This window comes from Triturus cristatus, chromosome 12 (assembly GCF_964204655.1).
Source record: "Triturus cristatus chromosome 12, aTriCri1.1, whole genome shotgun sequence".
Taxonomy (NCBI): Eukaryota; Metazoa; Chordata; class Amphibia; order Caudata; family Salamandridae; genus Triturus; species Triturus cristatus.
Genome location: NC_140595.1, coordinates 456129308 through 456150762, shown reverse-complemented (window position 1 = coordinate 456150762; position 21455 = coordinate 456129308). Strand labels below are relative to the sequence as shown.

General features: G+C 46.4%; 1 protein-coding gene across 1 annotated transcript in view; it reads left to right on the top strand.

Moving 5' to 3' along the window:
• Positions 1–21455, top strand: part of VPS35 (VPS35 retromer complex component) — a 364228-nt gene that overhangs the window by 155761 nt on the left and 187012 nt on the right. The gene's annotated exons all lie outside the window — the stretch shown is intronic.

The window sequence follows — 21455 nt, the reverse complement described above, 5'->3', positions numbered from 1 at the left end:
CAACAGATGAAATCGAACAATGTTAATCATTTAATTTACTTCATAATGGATTCATCAGATCTAACTCATTAGGTGGATATTTGTGTGTTGTGGTTTAGATCGGCAAAACAAGCACTCATAAATTCCCGACTAAATTAAATGATAGAAAAAAATTGTGGATTTAGATAATGAAGTTTCAAACATTTGGCAAATCCAAATATGTACTTAACAGGAGTGAAAAACACGACTCTACTGTTTACTGAACGAGTGAAAAACAGGATTAATAATTCCTGGCTCTTTCCCACTCTCAAAATGAGTATAATACGCTGCTTTGAGGCAAACTGGAAACTACTTCCAAGTCCAGTAAAAGAGAGCTTTAGACACTTGGGGCAAGATGTATGACCCTCAATGTTTGCGACTCAAAATTTGGACTTTTATGTGACATGCAAATTGTGAGTCGCAAATACCGATGTACAACAGTGTCTGAGAAACTGTTGGTGATTCCCAAATGGGTCACAAAGGACCTGCTCCATTAATATTTATGAGGCAGGTCGCATTTTGCGACCCATTGGAAATAACCTGCACTCACAAGGATAGTGGCCGTCTGGGGTCAGCAGTCCACCATGATGGTGACTGCTTTTTAGGTCTCGCCTGGCGTACGACTGCGCAGACATGCGCAGTCTCGCTGGCGAGATTTAATGATTTAGATGAGATTTCTCTAGTGGGCTTTAAGCCCCGCAGCTCTTTTCCATTGCCTGGCATCACCGTTTATGCTAAACGGTGGCCAGCCATTGGAAAAGAGCATCCAGTGACGTACACTTTTCTCTTTTAGAGCCGTCCCAGTTAGACTGGCTGCCCCGACTTACTGCTGGCGTAAAAGTTTTTTTTATCTTTATGAGGCCAAACACATGGCCCCATAAAGATAAGAAAAGGAAGTCAGGCGAGCCAGTCCAATTGGTACGGCTCTAAAAGAGAAAAGTGAAAGAGAAAAACGTCATTACGAGCGCTTGTTTGTTCTGTTTCGCCTCCCAGACCTCGCCTCCTCCTGGATCAGTATGGAGCGGAGAGGGAAGCCATGAGTTTTCAAGCCCTCTCACAACACACGCTCTCCTCCCGCACACCACTACCTTCTCGTCCCCCATTTTACCTCAGCCAGCGCCTGCCGGAGGGCCATCTGCGGGGGAGCAGGCTCGGCATTCGAGCCGTGGGGGAGCGGCGCCATGCCAGAGACTAGACCCCGGTGCTGCGGAGGGGGGAGAAGGCCCAGGGCCCGCGCGGAGGGAGGTAGAGGACTGAGCGACCCCTGTGGATTCACACGAAGGTTTTCGGCCCCTTTCAGCTTCCGCCACCGGAGACGCGAAGGAGAGTCTTTATTTATGCCGGGCGAGGGGGAAGGGCGCCCCCCACCGCCGTGAAGCAGCATGGATGAGCAGGGCCTGCTGATGCTGGGCTGGGGGGGGGGCCTGCCAGGGCATTTCCCGAACCAGGGGCCCCCGGGCCTGCAAGGTATGAACCCCCACCAGGATAACAGGGAGCCTGCCCGGAAGCAAGACATCGGGGACATTCTGCAGCAGATCATGACTATCACGGACCAGAGCCTAGACGAGGCGCAAGCCAAGTGAGTGATTCCCCCGGGTGACTCCCTGGTGCCCTCTTCAACCCCGATACCCCCCTCCCACCCAAAGTCCTGTATTGCGCCTTCCTACCCTCAGCAGGAACTCCTTACTGTGTACTCTCTAGTCCTCATTTGGTTCCCTCAACTCTACCTTCCAACCCTACCCCCAACTGCACCCTCTAATCCTCGCCCCAAATATCACCCTGGTCTTCCACTCCATAGTGCGCTCTGGGGGCACCCTCCAATCCGGGCCCCTTACTCAGTTATCCAACCTCGCCCTTCTTCCTCTGACGCCCCACTTGCACCTTATCCCCAGACCCATCCCCCGCGAACACCCCTAGATCTTGGGTGACAAGCATTTCAAGTAAGTGCTTATTCCTCTGGACAAGCCTCCTACCATACTACTGTCCCCAACAGTCCAAAGTGTGGAGGAATCGCAAGCCTGCAGACTCCCCCCACCCATACTGCCTCCCAACATCAACCAGAACATGGGTAAGTAGCAGGTCTATTGATATGCTTATTACCCCCATGACCCGCCCCAACCACACCATGGAGCCCTACTGCACCTCCCCTGCTAAGTTCAGAGCTTGGACGAGGCTCAGGCCAAGACAAGACCGCACCACACATAGATCAGAGTGAAAGAGGCTCAGGCATTGGGAATGCTACAGCCCTCCCCGCGGACCCTCACATCAATAACTAGAGAATGGCTCATGTGTACGCCAAGTCGTACTGAGCCTACATCGGCCACAGTTGGAAGGAACCGCCCCCTTTTCTAATGCCCCTGCTACCGTGTTCTAAGACCCCAACATCGAACATAAACTGGGTAAGGCGAGCCCCCCCTTCAGAAGTCCCGGCACCTTAATCCAGACCACAAGAGGCGAGTGCCTGCCTCTTCACCAACTACCCTAACTTCTACGAAAACACCCTGCTTCCCATGGTTTGTGTACCTAACACCGAAACCCACCGAACCGTGAATCCGACTATCCCCGTACCACTGCTCCGCACTGAAACCACCACAGTGCCAGGGACAACAGGCCATTTCATTAGGCATCTTGCCCAGTATGAGTTATAGTTCTTACTCTCCATCACACTTGTTTGATTTAAAGTTCGCTGCTCCACGTTCCATTTTAAAGTTTCCAACTTGTTTATTACTGACTGAGTGAATTTCGATATCTGTAAACTATGTTAAAAGGACAAACTATAATTCTTGATTCTCCTTCACAATCCACTGTACTCACTGCAGTCAACTTTCATTCCAAGATGGCTCCATCTTCTCTGCGCTCGGAAATCACTTACATAAAGCACTGGCAAAGCCAATGTCTCACCTATTAAACATATTGGATTTCGTCATCTTTTTCAGCCATGCTGTACAATATACCAGCAGCTGTGCAGAATGGCTATTAGAGAAAAAAGTGCAAAGTGCAAACACTGCATCATTTGTAGACCTGGGCATGCATTCAACACACACATGCATGCCTACAAAATAGTAAGGAAGCGTTGTTTAAAAACGTAGTGCGAAAATGCTTACATTTTTTACAGAAAAGCTTTTTAAGTATGACTCGGTTGTGGGAGCGGGTTGGGGTACGGAGTAAGGGTTAAGCCACATGATGGATGGGGAAAATGCAACAAGAGCGAAAGAGAGCGAAATGGAGGGGGAGGGAAGCACACGGGGAAGATTGCTGGCAAACACATGCACTCTCCTGGAGTGCTTAAGCAAAAAGAAACAAGCATCAAAAATGCAATAGGTCTCGTCTTTTATTAAGTTAAAGCCTTTTGCTTTGCTATACAATACCATTAGCAAAGCTAATGGCTTTAACTTAACAAAAGGCGAGACCCGTTGCATTTGCAATGCTTGTTAAATAAAGCAGTTTAAAAAAAATGCCGCCAGTTTTCCTTAAAGGAAAACGGAAATAATTTTAAAAAATTAAAATAAAACTTTTCAGTTCTGTTTTATAGGAGCCGGCAATGGTCTATGTGACCACTGCCTGCTCTTAAAAAAATTGTTTTTGCCAATCACAAAGTGGAAGGGGTCCCATGGGACCCTTTCCTGCTTGCGACTGGCTTACCACCAATTTGAAGTTGGTGGTAAATGTGATTGCAAAACCGTCTTACATCCCCTGCGACTCGCTATTAGGAAGGGATGCCCTTGACATGCCACTTCCTAATAGCGACTTGCAAAACCTATTTTGTGAGTCATTAACAAGTTAATGACTTGCAAAATAGGTTAGGTACATGCTATAACCATTTTTAGGTCTCGCCTGACCCAGCGCATGCGCTGGTCTGGCGAGACTCATTGAGAGGGCTCCAAAAAGTGCTACCAGGCCAGCCTAGAGCTGCAGTGCATGTGCGCGGGCCGCTTTGATATTTGATCGCGATCACTTTCACTTTCGCGGCCGCACTGCCGCTTTGCATAGCCAATAGGTCTCGCTTTTGGGACCTTATAAGTATTTAGTTATACAACTGTTGCATGACTAAACACTTATAAGGTCCCAAATGCGAGACCTATTGGCTATGCCAATGCTTGTTAGCAATTGCAAATGGGCTGATTTCCCATTGTGACTGCTAAAAACTGCCGTACATCTGGCCCCTGATGTCATGCATCCATGTGTGTGACATCAGAATACAGACCCCCCCCCCACCCCCATCCTGCAAGTAAGCACTCATAGTAGTTCCCTTTCCCCCCTCTACATTTTAGATTGAAACCAGAATCTCTTGTGCTTAACAACATCCTGCAAACCACACAGCCCCATTTCTAGCTCTGTTTTTGGCTCCTTATTTCTTTTTCCTCCTCTTCTCACAGACAGCAGTAACTAATCCACATTTTGTCTGCATCTCTAATATAGGGGAATAAGTCATCAGGTCAACACATGAATGCTGTGTGTTATCGGTGTGATGTGACACCAGGAAAAGGAGTTTAGTGGTATATGTAGGGATTTTCGCTGCCAGGCGTGGCGGTGAATACAATTCCTTCCTATGAGATAGCAAGGCACATTATCCAGGGATCATCCTGAGTGGAGTTTATCTTCACTGGCCCTGCGTAAGTAGTGCCTGTAACCCTGGGAAAGATAAAGGCACTAGTTTGCATGACTATCTTCTCCTAGGTACCAGACAATAAGTGGCATCCAGTCATAGTGTGGGAAAATGACATCAATCAGACAGGTCCTTGGGGATCAAAATATTTTTGGCTTTAGAGACTTAGGTGTACCATTGAGCTGATTGCTGACCCAGTTCAGCTAGGAGGTCCCAAGCGTCTATTAGGTCATGGGACTTAGTTAGTCTCTGCTTCTGGTGCATTCTTCACTGGTTGCTCCAAGAGGTAGTACTCTGCTCTCCGGCCAGTTAGGGGTCCAAGTTACATTTCACACCTGTGACTAGGGAGGTTTGGGTCTTGGAGTAGAAACCAGCTCCTCCTGTGCTCACCCACTGTCACTATCCAGTCTCATGAAGTCTCTTCTTCCCCCCATGACTCTGCACCCACACACGAAGTTGAGCCTGGCTTCCACAAGATACTGAGAACTGTTGAGAACATGAAGGCTATCTAATCAAGCAGGAACTTTTGTTGCAGGAAGGCATGATAGTGGCTTGACAAAGTAGAAGTCACAGTCTTCCCTGAAACACAAGAGGCACAGAATGAATCAAAGGCATCAAAAGGTGACGGCCCCTTTGGAGTCTGCCCTTCTATCAGCCATCAGAAGCAGTGTTATTGTGAGGTGTCTCTGTCAACTGTGTTGCTCAGGAACTAAAACGACATGATCCTACCTTTTTTGCTAGCACTCTGGAATTGATTGGCTTTGCACTGGTTCTCATCATGCAGTCCCAAGATCAAGGCCCTGCAATGGACTCAGCAGGTACTGGCAGTTCATGCCCAGTGCACTCAGTTTCTTCTCAATGCTTCCATGGCTATCCAAAGTTCAGGAACATTAAGCTCAATTGTGCGGCACCTCAGACTATACTTAGATCAAGAGCAGCTGGGTATCAAGTTGCCATAGTCAGACAAACGCAGGCTTTACCTCATACTGGTCTCAATCTATAGCTTGAACTCCTTCCTGAATGCTGAGCTTAAGTCTGACCCGTAGGAAGGCCATTCCAGTCCCATTCCCTCATCTTCTTATGTCCAAATGCTGCTCCAAGTGCCCCCAATAAAGTTTAATCAATTAAGCATTGAGGAGCAACCATACACAACTACTCCTTTTTGCGGAATGCCACTAAGTGCTCCAGTTACTTTACCTGTCAGGTCTGCATCCACTTCCAGACACTATCTTGACCGTCTGAGGTGGTTGAGACACATCACCCAGACCTCCTCAGCGCAAGAAGCCTCTTTTGGGGGAGCCCATGCACTGAGCGCACACATACTGGAGGTAATTAGGGGGCGCACCTGCATATTCACTGACGCACATGTTTGGGAGTAGACGGGTGCAGCTCTATTAATCAGCTATATATGCTTTCTGGTTCTGCCATTATTTCTTTGGTGCCCACAAGCTGAAAGAGATTACTGGACAGGAGTGATGATCACCAGAAAAGTAATTATTTGAGCAACTACTATTGAGGGTCTCTAAGACCACCAACATTTTTCACCTCTGAAACTGGTTTTGAACAACCCTTAAAGGTGTTGACCAGACCTCCTTAAAACTAGTCCCATCTTTTGTGCCAGGAGAAAATGGACCTGTATTTTGTTTTAGAGACATTCGTAATTAATGTAAGTGCCATCTATTTCTCAGTGGCAAAAAAAACAATAGAAATGTTTTCTGAGAAACCACATCACTTAGGCAAATCATCAACAACAATTGAGTTTTATTTATGTAGTTATAATGTTAAATAACCAAATTACCCCATAAATTGGATGTAAATTGAAATAAATAGAATGGTCTGGTATCGTTCCAACAGAAGTGAATTCGACTGAAGGCCTTTGTGTTAGAAAACCACCTCTTGCAGATGGACAGAAGAATTCTGCAGTTTCAAAGTTAATAAACATGCAGAGGATCTTTACCTTGGCACTGTTGGCTTCATGCTGTTGAATGTTGAGGCCACCATGGGTGAGATATCACTCGATATGAAAATCAGTTGCATCTGACTCAAGAATCCCATATGATTTAATGAATTTTTGCTGTTTGACTGAATTACCTTCTGTACGTTTGGCCGGATATAATATCCTGGATGTTATTTTAACATTTTGACATTTATGCTTTTGCTTTTTAACCATGATATTAATTGCCCTTTTAAGCAATTGAGACACTACTCCAGATATAATAGAAATAATCAATAACTAGTTTCTCTCCAAAGATTCTGAAGGTAGGGAGCTATGATGGTAACTAAGCGTCTCTGGTGGGCATCAGTTCTAGATGTTTAGCAGAACAGTTTCTAACAGCAGTTTAGAAATCCTCCACAGAAGAATGCAATTTTGTCATGATGCGGAAGGCACCAATTAGGCCACATGCCTCAGTTCAGCAGTCAGTAAGTGAAGCAATGGCTTGGTTGTTCCAAACTTCCTCATTCTAAGACTGGCTTAACCTTTGCCTATGTTACATTAAGTTACCCACGTCCTTCGGGTTAATTTTGAGTTACCCCATTGTTTACTATGTTACTTTACAAAGCATTGTTGCAGGACTGAGAGCCGCCTCCTCACTCAAGCACTCTTCCACTCTGAAGCATTCATGCATTTTTGAGTAGTGGGCTGTGGGAGCTCCTGAGAATTTATTAGTCTACTTTGCAGGACTCTGGATGGTGTGAAGGATCTGTGTCTCCCATTTCGTAAGTATGCTGATAATGATGTGGGGACAGCGGCATTACGGTGCCATTAAAGTGGAAGTTGGTAGCAGAAGGAGACTTCATAGCTAAGGAGAGAAGATGTTAAGTAGCTGAAAAAGAGTTGTCCGAAAAAGAACCAGAAGCTCCCTGTGATATTAAAAATGGTTGTAATTTTTCAAACTTTACATCTTGCCTTATTGAAATTTACTCTGTCCATTTATCTAGTTCTTCTGTTCGTTTGGTCTTTTTGCTCTCTTCTAGGATTGTTATTTTGGCAATTGAATTTGGCCATATGCTATTCACTGTCCTCCTCAAGTTAATGAATTTGCTTTAAAAGACGAGGATGGTAATAGAACTTGAGGGGGTTTGTCAGGTGGTACAGCACTGCATGTCTAAGAGCAGTCTGCACATTAGCCTATCAAAAACCTTGCAGTTCCTCCATCGGGGGTTGCTACAGGAATCGGAGACACCAGGTCCCCTTTAAATGTCTCTTCACGCAGGTAGGTTTTGTCTTCTACTTTTCTAGTGGCTTACAGTCCTACAGGTAAGCCCACACCTATGTTCCAGAAACATGCTGCTGTCCATACTGAAGAGAAGTTTGTGATCTGTGGCTCTAATGATCAGGACATCCTTTCATCCTTGATTAAGATGATGACCATGGTGCATGGCAGGTTATGTGCAAGATTAGGCCCAGAATGCAGTAGTGAAAACAGGTAAGAGGGAAGAAAGGCTTAAAGAAACTGAATGAATAATCTTTTTGTTTTGGGAATCTTTATTTATTGTTTTGCAATATAACCGGTCAGATGCGACAGTCCGGTCCAGCAAGTCTGGATAATCATTAGGTTGACATAAGAGTATAAAGCATAGGTTGACACAAAATTAAATAACAAAGCAACACATAAACCCATAGATACCTAAATGCAGGAATACATAAAAGCGGTGTCACAGTAATACACTCCCAAAAATACTTCACTGCACCTTCCGTCATTTATCAATTTCTCCCAGCATCCGTGGAATTTTTTCCTCCCCCCTTATATGCATGAATCAAGTACTTAATTTGTCGGGGCAGGACAAGCATAGTCATGGGGTTCAGCCGTGTCGTCGTCCCGCCGTGCCTAGCAGATGGCTCCCTCCCAAGAATATTCTTTGTTTAATAATCTCTGGCAGAGTTTCCCGTATTTTCCCATTCAAAAGCTCGAAATACATGCCTCCTAGCCAGCTTATCTTCTAAATCAACAGCCCCCCCAAGACCAACTTATATTGATGTCTCATGGTGGTTCAACATCACAGCTAATAACCACCCAGTCAGGTTGGCTGCTGGCCCTTGTGGTCACTATACCCCCTATATGACCACTTCCGGTGGGAAGTGAGCATAACTCTGTCCCAGAAGTCCTAAGTATGCCATCACAAAGATGTCTACTTCTGAAAAATCATGTCCACCTCACAGTAGACCATCCTAATGGTGGTACTAGCTGAAGGTGGCTCGCCTACCTGACTAGATAATTTTCCCGCCTGTCCACGTATCAGGGGGGCTTTGGACATAGGGGATGTCTTCCTCTCCTTTGAGGGGAGGCAGATTCACATTCCAGATGCGGAAGCATCTTTTAAGCTCGCCAGCCCAAGGAAGCTAATCAGCAGGTCCTCTTGTGGGAGGGGGTGGTTACACTCTCTTCCTGGACAGGCTTTTGTTCTGGGTCTCCTGAGATCAAAGGCTCTCGCCCTAGGAGGTCAGAACAGTGTCTCAGGTGGTAGACTGGCAGAAACCAGTCAGCAAGCACACCAGAGGCTGGTAGGTTTTCAGGGGGCACCTCTAAGGTGCCCTATGGGTGCATGTATTGCTAAATCCAACACTGACATCAGTGTGGGTTTATCAATACGAGATGTTTGATGTCAAATATCCCTGTTTTCAGTGAAGCCTTCATATAGCTGGGGAGCATGTTTTCACCAGTGTACAACACATGCCTTAAAATGGCTTCCCTGGTTGCTTGCACTGGAAGTAATAGGACTGACCATCACAGGGGCATATCTGCTCATGCAGGTATACCCTCACATGTAATATTCAGCACCCTACCTTAGGGCTGTTAGGCCTGCTGTAGGGGTGGTTTACAAATATTACATGCTGTAGTAGGGGACATTGTACACAGGGATGTGTGACATGTTGTGTTTTCACGTTTGTCTGCACCAGGACGTTCAGCCTGCAATTACTGTCTTGCATGTGCTTGGTGAGGGGTCCCTTAGGGTGGCACAATTTGTGATGCTGCCCTTAAGGACCCTCTTTAAAACCTCAGGCTCTGGGTACCAGAGGTACAATTTACTGGGTACTTACAGAGGGTGCTAAAGGTTTTGCTACTTAGGGAAAACAATTGTACCTTTTTAGGGAAAGAACACTGGTACTGGGGACATGGTTAGCAGGAAACCAGTACACTTCAGTCAAAGTTTCAACAAATACTAGGCAAAAAGTGGGGGAGGACTGCAACGAAAAACCCAGTTACTACATGCAGGCATTGAACTTGATCTGTGTACTGGATGTCTTGTCCATGAGGGAGAGAATGAGTTGAGTGTCTTCGGCATAGGCGAGGACGATGTTGTGAGAGCAGATGATGCTAGCTCAAAGGATCATATATGCATTGAAGAGGCTCGGACTCAGGGAGGGTCCTTGCAGAACTCTGCAGATGAGGTTGCAGGCATCCAAGGTGTACGGTGCCAGCCAGTCAAAACAGAGCAGATTCATTGGAGTGTTTGTTCTTGGATTTTGATGTTGTGTAGGTGTTGGATGAGGATAGCGTGAGAAACCATGTCAAACACTACAGAGAGGTCTAGGAGGATGAGGGCTGCGTGTCTCCTCTGTCCAGAATCATACTGATGTCATCCATGGTGGTGATGAGGGCATGTGGACGGGTCTGAAACAGGCTGTGTAGTGTTGTGCAGCTCGTGGTCGTTTAGGCATTCAGTGAGGTCTGTTGATGGTTTTCTCTTAAGACTTTGGACAGGAATGGTAACGGGAAGGTCGGTCTTTAGTTGGTGAGCGAGCAAAGGGTCCTCTGAAGGTTATTTTCAGCAATGGAAGGACAGTTGGGTTTTTCCAACCATCTTGGAAGGTCGCAGAAGAGGTGGAGCCCTTCAGAATGGGTGTGAGCATGGCCCTGATGGTTTGCAGTCCTCTGGAGTAGACATGGTGGTGGCAGGGGTCCCTTCTTGTAGGACTCAAGAAGGGAGGAGGAAGCTCTTATGTGTAGCAGCAGGGGACTGATGAAGCTCCTGAGTGAATGGACTTCATGTTGGTGGCAGTTTCCTCCGGGTTGATGGTGGGCCATGTGATTAGCATTGGTTCTTTGGATAAGTTCAGGAGGCATTTGGCGAGGTCTGTCGGGTTCGGTTGTGGGTTGAAGCTGCGGTAAATTGCAGTGGGTTTTTTTTGTTGAAAAATTGAGGGAAATGGTTGCATAGAGGACTCTCCTGTGACAGTGTGGTCAACTTGGTGGCAAATGCTGGTGAGGTTAAATCTTTTACAGTGGTGAGGATTTCTTTGCTTCAGTTGGTGCCAGTATCGATGTGGTCCTCCAGACCCCCAAGTTTGGTGGTCCGGGTCATTTAGTGGTAGCATCGCAGGGCAGATTTAAATGAGCTCCTCCCTGCATGTTCTAACGCATTCTCCATTTACACTCCAGTTGTTTGCAGTGGTGTTTCATCAGTGTGAGTTCCTCAGTGTAGCAAGTAGCCTGGGGTCTAAACTGTTTTGCATTGGTGTGTTTAAGAGGTGCCGAGAAATCGCCACAGGAGGTGAACCAATTGTTGAAACTATTTCTTTCTGTAATTGTTTTTATTTCGCTTTGTAAGGGTTGACAGAAGGAGCACAAAAACGTGTTCAATACATACAATAAAACAAGGCAGAAGGACATCACTATCTCAGGCGTTTCTCCATAGTGCTCTAAGAAACATATAAGAGAAATTAATAAATCTTTAGCAAGTTGACCAGCATAATAAATCGCGTTACATGGGTTAACTGGTTTTGGCTGATGACCCATCATGCTTCTTATCTTGAATATCCAGTTCATAGTAGTTGCTCCAGCTACCCCATATTTTGCCAAACTTACGTAGGCAGCCCCTGCTCTTGTACACAACTCTCTCCTTTGCTATGTATAGGTTCATACCTGCTTTCCATTCCCTTTTAGTTGGTATCTCAGGGGCTCCCCAATGTTTTGCTAGGTCCCCCTTTGCTAGTACCAGGCCCAGATTGAAAAATATTAATTGCATGTGTGGGAGGTCCATATCATTGGGTAAGCCCAATAAAACATACTTCGGGTCTACAGGCAGTGTTGTCTCCATTACTTTGCCCAGTTCAAGGAGCAATTTTTGCCAAAATGAGTATATGACCAGGCACATCCAGAATGTGTGGGAAAAAAAGTCTCTCCGCTGTTGCCTACATATATTTTGATGATGTCGCTCGTCACATTTTGTGTAACCACGCCCAATTATAGTAAATCCGGTTAATGATATTGAGTTGGATAAGCCTCAGCCTGATTTAATCGCTACTTATCTTGATAACATTAATGCCTCTTCCCTGTACAGATTGTCAAATTCTCCCAATTAGCTCTCCTGTTTACACCTAAGCTTCTGAAGAGTGTCGGTCATGTTACCATTGATGGTTTCATATATGGTAGATACTGTCTTCCCTGATATTTCCCCATGCAAAAGCCTCCCTTCTAAGGGTGCATCCTCCGGAAGTTCAGTGGGAATATTTTCTGCCCCCATGCATGCTTAAGTAATTATTTAAATTCTTGATGCCTCTGGGGAGGCTTTTGCTGTGTTCAGATCGATGGGTGTTAAGAGCGGTGTTCCAGTCCTTGACAGTGATGCTGTTCCAGTTTTGGCTGGCTGGACTGTAGGTGATGGGACTGTGTTCGACCAGGGCGCAAGGATGCTAAACTTGACAAGGGCATGGTCTGTCTACGGGATATGATTAGGCTTGTCAACTCTGATGTTGTCAAAAGTGGTTAAACTAGGGTCCACTAGGTTTCCGGCAATGTAGGTAGGTCTCTTTACTCGTTCACTCAGGCCTAAACTTCCAAAGTGTTCCAGTGCCTTTGTGTTGGGGTCGGCATGGTCTTCGATGTCTCAGAGTAGGATGTAATTGCTTACGCCAAGAGTGAGTAGTGCAATAAAATCCATATTGGTGTCAGTGAAGTTGGTGCGTGGTCCCGATGGTCTGTAGATGAGAGTACTGCTTAAGGTGGAGCTGACCGTGACTTGAAGCTTGAACTACAGGTATTCCGTGGAGGAGGTGCAGTTTATGGCATTCTTGTGGATGATGGCGATTACGCCTCTGGGCTTGTGAATTCTCTTGCCTGACAATCTAGTAGCTGGGGGTGGTGGCTGTGGCAATGCCAGGTGCCGATGCAGGCTCATCCAGGTCTCCGTAGAGAAAAGTAAGTCCGGGGAATTTGTTATGCAGTAGGTCCCAGATCGCTGTAGCATGTTTGGTGAGTGATTGGCTCCTGGGAAGCATGTATTTGAGTACAGTGTTGTGTGAGTGGTTGCATGACTGGTTGAGTTTGAGAGAGTGGGCTGTTTTGTGCAGTGGTTATTGGATGTGGGTAACAGCATGAAAATTTGCAGGAAGCACAGGAGAACACTCCTTATGGGTTGTGTGGCGCTGCAAGACAGCTGTGTGTGGAGTGGCAGACCGGGTTGAGGGTGCAGAGTGTCGCAGTGGGGTAGCGTTGGGAGAGGACCTGGGCCCCTTGCACTGGGCACATTCCAGGCACAGATGGGCGAAATAGGGCTTGCCTCTGGAATGCCTTCTGTTAAGGAATGTTGACATTAGTCATAATCCTTGGAAAATATCTATTAACTTGCACAGCTTTTTTAACTCACAAGGATCTTAGTACGTCTTTTATCTCTGCCCTTATTGGCCACCCAAGGCCATTTTGTTGCTGAGGCCACAGATAGTGGTTCAGCCTTAAATATCACAGCCACAGTTATTTTATTATGTAGAAGAAGGCTTTCAAAACTGAGTGAGGTTGGAATTTCTTTTTTTGGTTCTTCATTGCATACCTTATCTGATATAGACTTCTAGCCGCAGATTCTGTACCGTAGAATTATCCCCAGACATCAGACTGGATCCGCAAATTTTTCATGAGCAGCACCCCTGCTGGTAGGTGGTGTCGTTCGACTTGGTGTGGTGTGGTGTTGTCGGAGTCGTTTGGACCAGAAGTGACATGCGCGCTGCATGTATAGGCGCCACCCCAGCGTGCTGACATCAGTTCTTCTCTCTCCGCACCAGTCAGCGCAGATTCGGATAGAGCTACCCTAGTAGTCTCTTTTTAACTGTACTTTTTTGACGTTTTGTCAAAGTTTTTGGGAGTTCTTCTCCTGGTGTGACAGAGATGTCCACTAGGAAGGTCAGCTTTAAACCCTGTGGTGCCTTACATTGACAGATGTCTGTGATTAACCTGCATCTTGTTTGATTGTGGTGCCTAGAGCTCAACTGTGACGCAAAGACCTGCACCGATTGCTGTGCCTAGCACGCTAAAACCTTGAGGGAGTGGTACCTTAAGCTCCTTGCTGCCTGAAGTGTGAAGCCCAGAGCTCTCAATCTCGGCCGAGAGGAAGGTCCTGGGATCGGTTACAGAGTGCAAGATCCTGGTCACATCCAAAGTCGTCGGATATGTCGAACAAAAGTCAGAGGTTTTCGGCTAAACCCCATCTGCTGTGGTCTCCAGAAAGACCAGTGGGGAGCGATTTGAGACCAGGGTTCACAGTTCAGCCTGCGCCAACTCTGCCTCTCCCCGAGTTTCCTGGAGGAAGCCCTGCTCAACTTTAGAAGTTTTATGAGGCTAGTGCCTTATATTTGAGAGGCCCATTTCTCCCGCCGAGCTTTCGGGATCTGCCATTTCGGTAGGGACCCCCACTGGTTCCACGCCGGCAACTCTGCCTCCGGTACCAGTCGGGTCCTTGGATCCATGGAGGATTTGGAGGGGTCGCTGGACCCTGAAGAATGCCACCCCTTAGATACCAATGTGGACTGGTGTGAGGACTTGGCAGATGCCAGAGGACTGGCCATTTCTCCAATTAGTGGCATGATTTCTCCTCGTAGTGTGGCTACGGAGGAGGGAGTGTTGTTTCCAATGATTTTGAAGGGCGGCGAGGTCTTGGAACGTAACCTACCCTCAGTGGCAGTTAAGATGAAAGTCTTGATAGAGGTGCTAAAGCCAGGAGTGACCTCCTTAGAACCGTTTTCCCCATTTAATGAAGCCCTTACAGATGTCCTGCTTAGGACTTGGTCCAAGTCTGGCGTTGTGGCTCCTTTGAACAGGAAGATTTCCACGTCAACCGCCCTGCTCCAACGGACCCTAATTTCCTTGCACAACACCCTACCCTGTAGAGCTTGGTGGTCCCAAGCCTCCACCTCCCGTAAAAATCCTGGTGCATTCCCTCCCTCCCCACCGGATAGGGAATCGAAAAGGCTGTACACCTTAGGCAAGAAGATGTTTTCTGCTATCAGTCTGGCACTGCAGTCCTTGAACACCGCATGCCTTTTGTGCCGTTACTCCCATGCTCTATGGGATTTGGTTGCGCAGGTGCTGCCCAGGGTTTCGAAAGAGGCCTGGACCATACTTTCCCAAGCTGTTGCTGACGGGAGAGATGCAGCTAAGTTTACAATGAGATATGGACTGGATACCACTGACTCGCTGAGCAGAGCGGTTTCCTCGACTAAGGCCTTATGGCCCTTCCCTGGCTGAGAATAACTGGCTTTTCAGGTGATGTCCAAGTATCCCTCATGGACATGCCCTTTGATGGCTCCCGTCTCTTCGGAGACAAAGTGGACTCAGCGATGGAGCTTTTTAAGGACAGTAGGGCTACGGCCAGGTCCTTGGGCCATTCAGTAGCTCCTTGCCAACCCAAGTCCGCCTTTTGCACCTTTCGTAGTCACGGAAGGGGCTTCCAGCTGCATCTATACCCTTTTAGCCACCACTGCGTTCAAACTTCCCAGCCTCTGCGTGGCCGAGGGCGCGATACCCACAGACCTTGTCTCGAACAGAAGCAAGCATGATGCTCTAACCATCCCCACCAGTCGACACCACAGTTATTAAAAGGCAAATTGCCAAAGATAGGAGGGAGGGGACCCCGGGCCCCAACGAGATCCCCCAGGCATTATTCAAACAGAATGCAGAATTCTGGGCAGAGGAAAAAAGGGGGGGACTAATTCAGTTGAGGAGCAACAGGGGCTGGAATTCAAAATACAACAAACACAGACAGAGATGCCCCTGAGACCATAGATACGAATAAATTCACTTAAAGTCTAGACACAGTGCATTGTCTACACTTAAGTTCCACTACGGAACAATATTGCATCAAAAAGATTTTTTGCAACTGTGAGTCTGGATATACAAAAACTAATTACCATCACCAATGAGATTTTATCCCAAAAATTAGATTTAATATTTTTTATTCAATTATTTATGACCATTGGCTTTTTTTTTTCGTTTTAAAGAAACATTTTCATTGTTACGAAAATTAAAACACCGCATGAAACATTATCAAATCATAATTAATACATTACAAACAGTGAAATATACACAGAATTTTGACATCTTTTGGTCCTAAAGTTGGAAAAAACGAATATTCATCCTACATCGGGAAAGCCATACATCATTGTTTCCTCGATTAGGTTTAAATGTAGCGGTCCAAAAAGGGAGGGGTCAGAGATAGCATTGGAATGAATTGCGAGCGGTTATACCACAATTAATTCGGTACATTTTGACAATTCATAAAGTCTCCAAAACTTATATCATGTTGCTGCTCTTGTCCTCGTGCATGTAGAGAGGGGAAAATTGTGTAAAGTTGAGACGGTAAGGTTAAACCAAAGAGTGAGCCGACGCGTTTCGACCTTCAAGTGTAGGGACCACAACGTTTTCAAGGAAGGTCTTCCTCGGGGCTGTACTGCTTTGTGTAGGACACTGGAAAGATGGAATAGAAGATCGCTTTCTGAAGGAACCAATTTGTTCTAAAAATAGGAGGCATCCGCTGCCTGTAGTTTTAAATCTGTTTTCTGAATGCCGGAGCGTTTGTCTGTGTTTGTTGAATTCTGGGCAGAAGCACTAAAGCGACTCTTTTCTGAAATAAGGCAATCGGTTACAATTCCATCTTCCTGGAGTGGCTCAATAATCTTTCTTATATTAAAAAACGGCGATAAGCTCCTGCCAAAAAACTAACGTCTAGTTGCCTTCATAGACAATGAGCCGACATACTTTGCAGGAAGATTGTTTGAGGAACTCTTTTCGTCGGCCAACGAGAGATAAGTTATACTGCTTAACCACACCGGGTTTTTTTAAATCCACCCGCACAACATCAAATTTCTTGTCTAAGTAATTGCTAATTGACAAGGCAAAAGCATCAAAAATTCTGTTACATCTCTGCTTTATTGACTTCAAGGCCGCCTTCAACCATGTGAATCGTGGCAGACTCTGGTACAAACTGGCACGATGGGGGATCCCTCGGACTCTGTTAATCACCCTCCATACAGATACTGGGGTACAGGTAAAGCTCGGCAACAACTTATTCTTATCAAGACGCATACCTGCGAGCAAGGTGCTCAAGTAGGGATGTGTCTTGGCCCCCACTCTATTCAATCTCTTCTTAGTGGACTTGGTACCATCACTGAATGCTTGTAATTCCCATGCCCCTCGGCTAGGAGGCTTTGCACTGCCAAGTTTTTTCTATGCGGATGACATAGTCCTGGTCTGTTACACGCAGGTCAGCTTATCCCATCTCCTCACTACAGCACACAAATACTCTGAGGCTAATGGCCTAAACATCAATCTTGAGAAGACAAGGACCATGATGATTGGGAAAAGCTTCAAGAAACCAGCGGTCTGGTTCTGGGGAAAAACAGGCATTGAATCTGTGAAAGAGTACAAATACCTAGGGATATTCATAGACAAGAAGGGTGGTCTCTGTTTACCAGAGGGAGTCAAAAGAAAATGCCTCTCATTGACAGTCACATTAAAAAACCTCCTCAAAACTGAAAGGGCCAACACTACTCTCCTTAGTTCGAGTAACACAAGCCAAACTCAACAATAGTTTATGGCAGTGGACTACAGAGGGGCAGCGACGCTTAACTTTTGGACTGCACCATAATAAGAGTGTATAGAATCCTCTTCAGCCTTCCAAATTACATCTCGCTAGCACAGATCAGGCTGGGGTTTGGACTACAAAGGCAGACCTTGGCAAAGCAAGAAGCCTTCATTATCAGCTGGGACAAAACCCGGAAGGCTCCCCCAGAAACCCTCAATCGAAACCTATGGCTATAGCTGCAACAGATAGCCTCATCACCAGCTATGACTTACCTCACCGAATGCTTGCACAATGCAGGGCTATCTCAGCTCTGGGAATCAACCATAAACAACGCTGCGTTCACAAAGCTAGTGTGGAAATCAGTCAAATCTCTGTTGCTGGTTGAAGACAAAGCCGCACTAGCAAAGAGGGCACATGGCTGGATGATAGTGAGCACCTATAGCGCATGTGCACCTCAAAAATACTTCAGTCTAGGTTATTCAAAAACCATTAAAGAACAATTTCTGAAATACCGATTAAGCTGTTACCATGCGCTCAGCACCTCTCGCATTGGCGAAGGGACTGTGCAGAAACAGCTTGCTGCCTATGTGGCATGACTACGGAAGATCTGCTGCACCTCCTTTGCACTTTCAAAGAGTTCTCAACAGAACGGAAGCAGCTTCTAAAAGCTAATTTCAATCAAAGAGGGATTCTGACTCAGAGACAGGCCGTGTTGGCCTGTTTTTCCCCAGAGGATTTGCAGCTGAACTGCCAACTGGTACACTTTGTGACATTGGTGGCCAAAAAGATGCCAGAATGCCGAGTTAGGGATTTCTGGATCAAAACAACTTAAATCCGGCTCAAAACATTCTGCAGTCCCTGGCCAACGGCAGAAGCCATATTTCATCTGTAGGGTTGGTCCAACCTGCACTGAGACCTGTCGGCAAACCTGGAATGCTTATTACCGGTCTCGAACTTGAAATTGATTAGCAATGCACATATGTGGACCTCGACCTAGAGCTACTCAAAAATCTCTTGGGCAGCCAATCCTGTTTATTGGTATGACATCAGTGAGAGACCCCCCACCCCCTAGTATTGCACAATCCCCACTTCCTGTTCTCCCCCTGTCTTTGACACACACTTAAAGCTTTTACTTGTTTTATTATCTTGGTCAGTCTGCTATGGACTTCCTAAATGTAAGCAACGTTGTATTATGCATACAGTTTTATGCATTGTTTCATTGTTTTTTAATGTCGAATCAATTTCAGCTCCAAGACGTTCTCCATCCAGGGCTATCTGACGTTGCACAATTTGTACTAGGACTCAGTTTAAGTACTTGAGGGCTTATATTGTATATTTTTAAAGATTTGCTGTATCTTCACAAAACATTTGATCACTTTGTAAAGATTTTAAAGATCAGTTTGTCTTATGCATTGATTTTATTAGTTTGTCTTATGCAATGGTTTTAAGTAACTATATTAATACGACATGACTCATGGGTTGGCCAGTATAGGGCTAAACCCTCCCCTTCGTGACTACCTCTTCACCCATGCCACCTACTTGGGACATGCTGACAGAGAACCATCTTACCTTGCTCCGTCAGAAAGTGATGGCTCTCTTGGCCAAGGGAGCCATAGAGAGTGCCAACACCAGAAGTGGGTCATGGTTGCTATTCCCACTACTTTCTGGCGCCAAGAAGGACAGAGGTGTTCATGCTATCCTAGACCTGCACCCTCTTAATTTTTTCCTCAAGAAGAAGAAGAAGTTCAAAATGCTGACGCTCACTCAAGTCCTGTCTACCCTGCACCTGGGAGACTGGATGGTAGCATTGAACTTGCAGGACACATACTTCCACATTACCATCCTGTCTGCCCATAGGAGTTACCTGCTTGCCAGGCTCTCTTTTGGCCTTACCGGGGTCCCTCGGGGGTTCACCAAGGTGATGGCGGTGGTTGCAGCTCATCTGCGGAGTTTAGGGGTGCCAGTCTTCCCTTATCTCGATGACTGACTGTTAGAGACGGGCTTGCCCCAGTCTATCTTATCCCACCTCCAGACTACGGCGGACCTCCTGCATTCGTTGGGGTTCGCTATCAATGTGCGAAGTCAAATCTGACTTCTTCTCAGATGCTCCCTTTCACATGAGCTGTTCTGGACACGGTGCAGTTTCAGGCTTATCCCCCCGAACTGAGAGTCCACAATTTTCAGGCTACGATACCAATGTTTTAGCCTCTATCCTGGATTCGGTGAGGCTGTCATTGAGGCTGTTGAGACTCATGACTTCCTGGATCCTACTTGTGAAACATATCCGATGGCACATGCATGCTCTGCAGTTGGAACTGAAGTTACAGTGGGCGCAGCATCATAAGAATCTCTCCAACATGTTCCTGATCTTGAAGGCAAATGCAAAAGATCTGCAGTCGTGGTTAACAGACCGCAGCTGGGTTAGCGGCAGACCCCTGCTCCTTCTCCAACCAGATCTCACAATGGTGACAGATGTATTACTCCTGGGATGGGGCAGTCATCTGGGAGAGGTGGTGATCAGAGGCTTCTGGTCTCCGGAGGAATCCTGACTACATCACCTTTTGGAGCTCCGGGCAATCCAGTTAGCATTAAAAGCCTTTCTATCCTTCATCAATGTAAGCCTAGTACAATTGTTCATGGACAACACCACCGTCATGTGGTACTGCATCAAACAGGGCGGGCAGGGGTTGTGGACCCTTTGTCAAGAGGCGCGGAGTCTCTGGACATGGGTGGAATAGCAGGGCATTTCACTGGCCGTTCCACACCTAGCGACCTCTCTGAACCCCAGGGTGGAAAATTCAGCCGAAGATGCCTAGAGGATCACAAATGGTGTCTCCATCTGGAGTTGGTGCAAGGTCTCTTTCAGCAGTGGGGAGAACCAAAGGCAAGCCCGTCTTTGCCCCTCTGTGCCCAAACAGGTCCAGGTGTAGGGAAGCGTGCCCTTCCTCTTCCTTAGATAGCGCTCTATGCCAGGCAGCATCTACTCGACCTTCGAGGGGCTTGTAAACACGAATGTCTCCTCTCATTGAACTTAACCAAGAGCATCACAGCCTGTAAGCATTGTTCTTATAGCGTGTTCCCTAACCTCCCAGCCCATATCCCCCCTTCTTAGGCTGGCAGGAAAATGCTTGTGCTGAATTGTCGTTCCCTCTCTCGACATAAGCTGGAAATCTTCTCCTTGCTAGAGGACACAAAGCCTGATGCTGTCTTTCTCATGAAAACCTGGCTCAACGAAGAGTCAGAACCAGACATTGTTCCAGCTCTCCCTGATTACCATATCATATAGATAAAGGGGACAGAAAGGGTGGAGGTCTCACAGTTACATCAGAGTCCTCCCTCATCTGGGCAGGGACATCCTCTCACTGCCCCATTGTGAAATTCATCCATTGTCTATCTCTGTCACACAACTCCACGTTTTCAGGAGACTTAGCTTTCTGCCCCCCCCCCCCCACACACACACCCCCCTCAACCCCCCGGCCGGAGGTCCTTGCTAACTTGACAATAACAAAGCCGAATTTTATGGCATTGGGAGACCCAAGCATAGATTTTGTTGTTTTGTTGAGCCCATCGACACCTCCGCAATTAGCTTCCTAGCAGACTTATCTGCATACAATTGGGTCAAAATGTACAGAGCCCCACTCATCAAAAGGTGCACTTTTTAGACTCCATTTTTACTAACTTCCCTTTGCTTCAGGTCTCTGATCCCATAGCCATTCTCCGGAACGACCATCTTATGATCCCTGGCCCTATCTCACCAACAAAACTTTTGGCCTGGGAAGATGGATGTTGGTCAAAATTAAATTGTGACAGTTGGACAGAATGATATCCATCCCACCATCTTAGAGTCTTAAAAGTGCAAGATTGCAGAAAGGGAATGGCAGAAGGATTATTGGGAGCACCAAAAAACAAAATATTGGGAGACAGTTAGGATCCATGTCAAAGAAATTAGATCAGCACAAGCCTCTTATTATTAAGCTAGAGTACATGAAGCTGCTAATTCACCCAGGGGGGAGATGTTTGAAATCACCAAAACTCTTTT